Source organism: Trachypithecus francoisi, unplaced genomic scaffold (assembly GCF_009764315.1).
Source record: "Trachypithecus francoisi isolate TF-2019V2 unplaced genomic scaffold, Tfra_2.0 Lachesis_group9, whole genome shotgun sequence".
NCBI lineage: Eukaryota > Metazoa > Chordata > Mammalia > Primates > Cercopithecidae > Trachypithecus > Trachypithecus francoisi.
Window position 1 is genome coordinate 26,507,227 of NW_022681474.1, and position 9,089 is coordinate 26,516,315.

A 9,089-nucleotide genomic window follows, 5' to 3' on the forward strand; every position below is an offset into this window, starting at 1 on the left:
CCTGGAGTTCATTCATTGAATATCTATCATGCATCGGGCATGGTTCAAGGTTCTATAACAGGCACTGGAAGAAGGATGTTCCAGCCACACCATACACGGTGTTGTAGTCTAGGTGTGTGTGCTTCGGAGTTGATTCGTAAGAATTCAGAAGGACTTGAGGTCTCTCTGGAGAGAGAATGCTCTCTTAGCTCAAGGAAGAGTTGGCCATCTTCCTCCCTGCTGAAATCCCTACCCGAATTGTGCTGAGTGTTAACATGGAAGTCCCCTTGCTAGATGCACCACTGGCTCTTCGTGTTACTTTATTAGAGAATCATAGCCTTTTACAGCTACATGGACTTAGGGGGAAGATTTAACCAATCCCCTTATTTTACAGTTTAGAGAACTGAGGGCCAGACGGGATGAGTGGTTTACCCAAAATCACACAGCTGGTTAGGATAGAGCTATGATATTAATCTCATCTAATTCCAAATCCTATCTATGCTCTGTCCACACTCTTCCCAACCATTTAGGTTTCATGTTTGAATATCCAAAGGTAAGTTTCTTGCCGTTAACCAGAGTAGTTAAGTTTTGTGACCATAGGTCAGACCTAACTGACATTCTAGTTTTTCTTCCTTCCTTCCCTCCTCCCTCCCTCCCTGCGTGGCTCTCTCCTTCTTTTTAGCCTCCACTATCTTAAGAATGCTTTGGTTCTTAGATATGGGCATAACCTCTCTCTTTTTCTGTAGCTCAGCATTTAGTATTCATGCAGCGAGTGTATGATTTTTTCCTGATGTGGTTTTATGTATTTTAAACTCTGGTTTGACTAATCTACATTTGCTGTAAATGCCCAGATTGCAAATGGTAGCAACGTGCTATAAAAATAAAATGTTCTTATTGTAGTAAATATCCACAGATACAGAATGAGCGCCTGTTTCATCTCCATTTCCTTTCCTTCTCATTTACTGGCTAAGTACTTAGCCTTTTAAAAACCTTTCCGTGCGAATCAGTATGTAAAATGTTTGTTATGCGTCCAAACTGAAAGTTAATGAATTACAAAATATTCTTACTTTGTGAAATAGCATTCTATCTCTTTATGCATGAAGTACACAGAAAGAGGCAGTGGCTTTAAGTGTGATGATGGTCTTGACAAAGTAGAGATTATGCTATTTCTGTGAGATTTCTAAATCTCCCTCTATATCCAGTAATTCTCTCTTTGGACTAAATAGGGCAGAACATATTACATCTTTTCTATCCATTGTCTAACACTTAAATAAACTTTACTATCTTGTACTTTCTGTTCCCTTAAAAAAAATAAAACTCTTTGTAAAGAAAGATTGTGCTGATTTATTTTAAAAGCAACACTAAATCTTTCACTATAAAGGGAAAACTCTAAAGCTGAATTTTTTTTCTTACTAAAAACAATCTGCTCCTAGATATGGTGGAATGCTTGCTTTAATAAGGAATACATAAGTCTCAAATGACTAATATAGAAGAGCAACAAAATCCACTCATTCTGAAGTTAAGAATAAATGTAATAACAGTCTTGTATGCAACAAAATCCTAGAAAGTCTACAAGAAGAACCTATTCAGAACAGTGCCTGCTGGGTGCAAATCCTCTGTTCTCCAGCTTTAGAGCCTACTGTCAATTTCATGAACTACTAGCCTTAGGTCAGTTTGCCCATCACAGGACTTCTATCCTTTTTACCATGAAGTCTGACTGTGGGGTTGTCTGTTTCGCTCCTGGGTTGATTGGCTACAGCTGGTCTTGGAAGCAAACATCCCTTCATATAACATTAAGGATTGCAAATTCCTACACCCTAGGATTCATCAACAGCTGAGACAGCAGCCGGGAAGGGTTAGTTTATACTTTTGAGGGTAAGAACACCACTTGTGGTTATGTCTGTCTGGAATCTTATTCTGTGTTTTCGAGAGACGTTTAACTCTAAACATTGGAAGTAATAAAAACATGTTCTGTGGTTACATGGTACCATATGTCTTTCAGAAGGCACTTGGAGCTTTACACATTTGATCTAACTCATTTTTATTTCACCTTGGTTTTAAGAAGGTACCTTGTGTAACTTCGTTCTTAATAACGTACACATACACATAATTTATAGAGAGTCGGAGACTGAGCCACTAAGGTTTTAAGTAGCCTATTATAATCCAGTCAAGGCTGAGAGCTGAATGAATTCCACTGACCTGTATATTGCTCTGAAACTTCTGTTATCTCTTTGCTAGATCACTGCCTTCTCATTAAATGCATTGTTATTGAATTACAGTAATAGAAGTTTCAGGACTTTGAAAGCAGTTAGCCTATGTGTCACTGCTGGGCTAGTGACTTCTTAGTTGTATGATATAAGGCTTCCCATCAAAGCCTTAGTTTGTTCATCTTTTTGGTATTTTTTAAAAAGATAATTCCCCCGGGTTTATGCTTGTAATCTCAGCACTTTGGGAGGGTGAGGCAGGAGGATCACTTGAGCCCAGGAGTTCCAGACCAATCTGGTCAACAGAGTAAGACTCTCTCTCTACAAAAAATAATTAAAAAAAAAAAAATTAGCCAGACATGGTGACACATGCCTGTGTCCCAGCTTCTCAGGAGGCTGAGGTATGAGGATGACTTGAGCCTAGGATTTTGAGGCTGCAGCGAGCTGTGATCATGCTGCTGCACTTCAACCTAGCTGACAGAGTGAGACTCTGTCTAAAAGAAAATAAAAATAAAAATAATAGGCCAGGCGTGGTGGCTCATGCCTGTAATCCCAGCACTTTGGGAGGCTGAGACAAGCGGATCACGAGGTCAAGAAATCGAGACCATCCTGACTGACATGGTGAAACCCTGTCTCTACTAAAAATACGAAAAATTAGCCGGGCGTGTTGGTGGGCACCTGTAGTCCCAGCTACTCGGGAGGCTGAGGCAGGGAATGGCATGAACCCGGGAGGCAGAGCTTGCAGTGAGCTGAGATTGCGCCACTGCACTCCAGCCTGGGGGACAGAGTGAGACTCCTTTTAAAAATAAAAAATAAATAAATAAAAATAATAATAATAATGAAGAGGATAATTTCTACTTCCTGACTTATTGGAAGGATTAAATAAGATAATATAAAAGCACTTAGTGTACTGTGTGATGCTGCATACATGAGGTACCTGGAGTAGCCAAATTCATACAGATAGAAGGTAGAGGGGAGAGGCCGGGCATAGTGACTCATACCTGTAATCCCAGCAGTTTGGGAGGCCGAGGCAAGTGGATCACCTGAGGTCAGGAGTTTGAGACCATCCTGGTAAACGTGGTGAAATCCCGTTTCTACTAAAAACAATACAAAAATTAGTTGGGCATGGTTGTGTGTGCCTGTAGTCCCAGCTACTTGGGAGGCTGAGGCAGGAGAATTCCTTTAACCTGGGAGGCAGAGGTTGCAGTGAGCTGAGATTGCGCCACTTCACTCCAGCCTGGGCAACAGAGTGAGACTCCATGTCAAAAAAAAAAGGAAAGTAGAGGGGTGGTAGCCAGGTGTCTGGGGAAAAGGGAATGGGGAGTTAGTGTTTAATGCATACGGAGTTCCAGTGTTGCAAGATAAATCTGGAGATGGGTGATGGTGATGGTTGCAGATCAGGGTGAAAGTACTTAATGCCACTGCACTGTACGCTTAAAAATGATTATGATGATAAATGTTATGGTATGTGTATTTTACCACAATAATTTTTTAAAAACACTTAGTGCACTCCCAAACAATTCCTGTTAACCTGCTCCTACCTCCTTTCCTAATCTTTCTTTTTGCCCTTGACAAATGGCTGTCAGTAATTGGAGATAGGATCAGGAGTTAGCTGAAACTCTCTGAGCTGGGCAACTTGGATAGATCCACAGAACCCTAGTTAGTGGTGCTGGATCCACAGTTTCGAAATGACAAGTACTTAGAGAACATCTAAGTTCCACATATTCGTATTATAGACAAGAAAACTGAGGTCTGGAGGAATTGAATGATTTGCCTAAAATGACACAGCAAATCAATGGCAGAGCTGGAACCAAGACCCAAGATTACTAATTTTGAGTCCAATTTGCTTCTCAAAAAATGTTGGGGGCTGGGCGCAGTGGCTCACGCCTATAATCCCAGCACTTTGGGAGGCCGAGGTGGGCGGATCACGTGAGGTCAGGAGTTCAAGACCAGCCTGGCTAACATGACGAAACCCTGTCTCTACTAAAAAATACAAAAATTAGCTGGGCTCGGTAGTGGGCACCTGTAATCCCAGCTACTCAGGAGGCTGAGGCAGGAGAATTGCTTGAACATGGGAGGTGGAAGTTGCAGTGAGCCAAGATCAAGCCACTGCAAGCTAGCCTGGGTGATACAGTGAGACTCTGTCTTGGAAAAAAAAAAAAGTTGGGTTTGCAACTATCTCTGGGCAACATTTGGGCCACTCTGTGACTGAAGTTGAGCTAAGAGTTTTCTTTATTCTGATTAGATAACTTTAGAGACTGGGAAATAAAATATTTCCTTGACAAGCAGTTGTTTGAAATAGCTTATTTGAAGTATAAATGCACACATTTATACCTTTAGTAACTGCATACATTTAAATTTTCCTGTTTGATAAACCTCAACATATGTATATACCATGAAACTATCACTACAGTCAAAATAATAACAAATCCATCACCAATTTTTAATGTTTTTCTCCATCATACCTCATCACCAGGCCATCAGCCAATCTGTGTTCTGTCACTAGAAATTAGCTTGCATTTTCTAGAGTAAATGGTATCATACATACTCCATTTTTGTCTCTCTTTTTCAACCAGCATAATTATTTTGAGATTCATCTATATTTTTGCATGTATCAATAATTCATTTCTTATTTACTGTTGAGTGGTAGCCTGTTATTTGGATATGCCATGATCTGTTTATCCATTTAACCGTTGACGTATATTTGGTTTGCTTCCAGTTTGGGGATATTGCAAATAAAGCCAACATGAACATTCACATAAAGTTTCTGTATTGAGATAGAATTCTATATTAACCATGTGTTTCTGATATCTTGACATTTGAAACCTTACTGATCTTAGAGACTCTGCCTCTCCCAGGGTAAACTAGTTCCTAAAGGTAACAAGACTTACCTGCCAACATCACTTTTATTTGTAAACTAACCAATCCAGAGCCCAGAATCCCCCACTGCCTCTTTGATCAGACTCTTACACTCTGGGCCACTATCCACCTGCCCTATCATCCCAGGGCTGAGTATCAGAAAACTAGGGGCAATCTGTACACCCTGGAGCTGGCTGAAACTATTCAAACTAGCCAGTCCTAAGCTCATTTATTCTTCTTATCCTGCCTCACACATTCCTTCCTGCAGAAACCACATAAAGGCTCATGTTTTCCCCTGGCTCTCTTTACTCGGTACTGACCTGGTGCTTGCTCATATGGCCTCTTTGTGTGCCATGCCTCCCATTTCTAGGGAACTGTGAGTAAAACGACTTCCTTCACAGGTATCTCTTAACGTACCTGATTAAAGCACATCTCAAGTACACTTTTAAATACTCATTTTTCTTGAATAAATCCTAGGAGTGGAATTGCTGGATCATATAGTAAGTATGTGTTTCAGTTTTTAAGAAACTACCAAACTGTTGTCCAAAGTGCTTGTCCATCTCACATTCTTAGCAATAGCATATGAAAGTACCAGTTGTTCCACTTCCTTACCACCTTTTGGTATGACTGTTTTTTTTAATTTTAGCCATTCTAAGAGCTGCAGTCTCATTAATTTGCATGCCCTTGATGAACAATTTTGTTGAATATATTTTGTGTGCTAATTTGCCATCCTTTTATCTTTCAGATGTATCCATAGAAATCCCTTGTATACTTCTTTATTGGGTTGTTTTCTTATTGCTGAAATTTGAAAGTTCTTTCCATATTCTAGATACAAGTCCTTTATCAGATGTGTGTTTTGCAAAGAATTTCCCCCAGTGTCTGGCTTGTCTTCTTGTTCTCTTAACAGTGTCTTTTGGAGAGAGAAGTTTTACATTTTGATGAAGCCAATTTGTTCTTTTATGGATTTTGGTTTTGGCATCATATCTAGGAAATCTTTCCTTGACCCAAGGTCACAAAGATTTTCTCCCCTGTTTTCTTCTAGTATACCTGGGATTTGTACAGATACATCTGAAAGAAGATACAAGGATGGCAAATTAGCACAAAAAATGTTCAACATAATTGTTTTTTAAGGGAATGCAAATTAATGAGATTATAACTCTTAGTATGGCTAAAATTAAGACTGATTGTACCAAGTGTTGGTGGGGAAGTAGAGCAACTAGTACTCTCATATGCTATTTCTAAGAATATAAAATAGAAGTTGCTGACACAATGGCAGCCTTTGCCATGGAACTCCAGGTGCCCATGTTAGGATCTGAACCAATGATGCTGGCTTCATCTCCAAAGCCAGGAGTTAATGCCCAGTTCTTACCTGGATTTTGAATGTGGGATTTGCCAGCTCTGGTGACTCCACAACCTCAATCCATTAGTGGCCCTTCGGTAGGAGTAGTGTAATTGAGATCACCTTTACTTGCATGTGGGTCACCACCACAACCAGTTATACCAGCTCATAAAGATCAAAGTGGTGCTCCACCAGTTAGAAGTATGTATGATGACATTTCTAGCCCGGGACTTGGATCAACACCTTTAACTTCAAGAAGACAGCCAAACATTTCATAATGCAGAGTCCTCTTGCTGAAGTTACATCTACTCCTGGAACAGGGCAAAGTATGTTTAGTCCAGCAAGTATCGGTAAGCCATGAAAGATGACATTATCTCCTGCCCAGTTGGATCATTTTTATACTCAAGGAGATCTTTGACTTCAGAAGATCACCTTGATGACACTTGGGTGACTGTGTTTGGGTTTCCTCAAGCCTCTGCTTCCTACATATTATTATCATTTGCACAGTATGGGAATATCTGAAAAAGTGTGATGTCTAACACAGGAATTGAATGTATATTCATTATCAGTCTAAACTGCGGGCTCGGAAAGCCTTAACCAAAGATGGGAGGATTTTTGGAGAATCAATCATGATTGGTGTAAAACCATGTATTGACCAAAGTGTAATGGGAAGCAGTGACAGACGTGCTTTATCATCTCCATCTTTAGCCTTTACACCACCAATCAAAACTCTAGGTACACCAACACAACCTGGAAGTACTCCTAGATTTCTGCCATGAGACCTCTTGCTACAGCATACAAAGCTTCTACTAGTGATTATCAGGTTATTTCTGACAGACGAAAATCTTGTATCCAAAGCAATGGAGTACATGTTTGGCTGGTAGTAGAAGACCAAGAAGGAAGTTACTACACTAAAACAGAGTTAGCAGAGTGCTGCTGGTTCCTTCAGTTAGTTATATAACCATTTCTGCAGTATTGGATAGTTATCTCATACTTCTTTTAGATAAAAGCCTTTTTCATTAAGGATACAGACTATTTGTAGCTCGCACTTTAAAAGATGCTTCAGATACATTTTGAAGAAAACTAAAAATCCGTGTAAATAGGATTTTGTGCTTTCTGTAACAGTGCATTCTTCAACACAGAAAACTCAGCATTGATTATTGTAAATTAAATAACTGAAATTGTGGTGAGACTTCACAGTCTTCATGAGAAGGTGGCGATGAATTTCATGAAGGGGGACTGTAGTTATTTCTACGAAGACGCAAAGATAATGATTAGCAATTTGAATTATGGTGTTCTAATTTGGATAGTATTTAATATTTTCATTATTCTTGTTTGTGTATGTCCTGTCACAGAGTGTCCTCTTGGTGTATTCTAAAACCAACATTCTTTTTAAAAAACCTACTACTAAAGGTTTTTGATAATAAACATTGTCAATGATTTAAAAAAGAATATAAAATAGGACACTTTGCACAACAGTTTGGTAGTTTCTTAAAAATTTAAAGACATATGATCCAGCAATTCCAATCCTAGGATTCACTTAAGAAAAATGAGTATATAAAAATATACCTGGGATTTGTTTTAATAGTTTCGAAGTTTTAGGTTTTACATTTAGGTCTATGATATATATATATAGTATTAGGGTTTTTAATCTGGTACAAGATACCCATTGAAGTTTGTTTCCTTCTTTGATATCTAACTGTTCTAGAACCACTTGTTGAAATGCTTATTTTTTCCCCATAGAATTACCTTTGTATCTTTGTCAAAAATCAGTTGTCTATATAATATTAGTGTGGGTTTGTTTCTGGATTCTCTAGTCTGTCCCATTGATCTATTTGCCCATCTTTTCTCTGTTAATTCCATATGGTCTAGATTACTATAAAAGCATAAGGCATGATATCAGATAGTGTTAGTTCTCTAACTTTGCTCTTCTTTTTCAAAATTGTTGTTGCTATTCTAGGTTCTCTCCAATTAATGAGCATTTTAATATCATTTAACAAGCATTTAGTAATATCTTGTCAATTTCTACCAAAAAAAGCCTTCTGGAATGTTTATAGGAATACATCAATTTAGGCAAAAATGATATTTTAGCAATATTAACTTTTCCACCTAAGAATGTGGCATGTATCTCCCCATTTATTTAGGACTTCTTTAACTTTTTAAGCCATGTGTTATGCCGTCGGTGTACCTATAGTACACATCTTTTGTGAAATGTATCCTTAAGTATTTCAAGTTTTGGATGCTGTATGAATGGTATTTTTTTCTTAATTTCAGTTTTCAATTGGAAAAATACCTTGTTACTTCAAACTTGAATGCTGTGTTTCCATAGAGAACAGTAAAACAATAGTTTCCCTGTTCTGTTTTGGCTCCTATCTCTCTAAAATGTTCTACAAATGGATTTTCCTCTCAGCCTTTCAAACTAAATGCCAAGAGTCCTATAATGAGGATGAAAATGTGACCATATCGCTCAGAAGGAGCTCACTGTGTTGTCCTCTTTTGCAAAAGCAGCTGAATAAATTGAGTATATTAGAGACACAAATTTCTAGGACTTGTAAGGATTCTGTCAAAAATGTGTAACAGGGATGAATTACTCTTGCCCTGAGAACTTCAACTTTTGCACTTCCTGACTTTGCTATGGCTAAAATTGAAATACCAAAGTGGTATTCCCCAAAGTGTTTGAATTTAATAGCATTAATGACTAGGCTCCT

At 38.5% G+C, this 9,089-nt stretch overlaps 1 pseudogene; it reads left to right on the top strand.

Moving 5' to 3' along the window:
• The first annotated feature begins 6,433 nt into the window (after positions 1 to 6,433).
• On the top strand, positions 6,434 to 7,265 carry LOC117082848 (annotated as a pseudogene).
• The last annotated feature ends 1,824 nt before the right edge of the window (positions 7,266 to 9,089 follow it).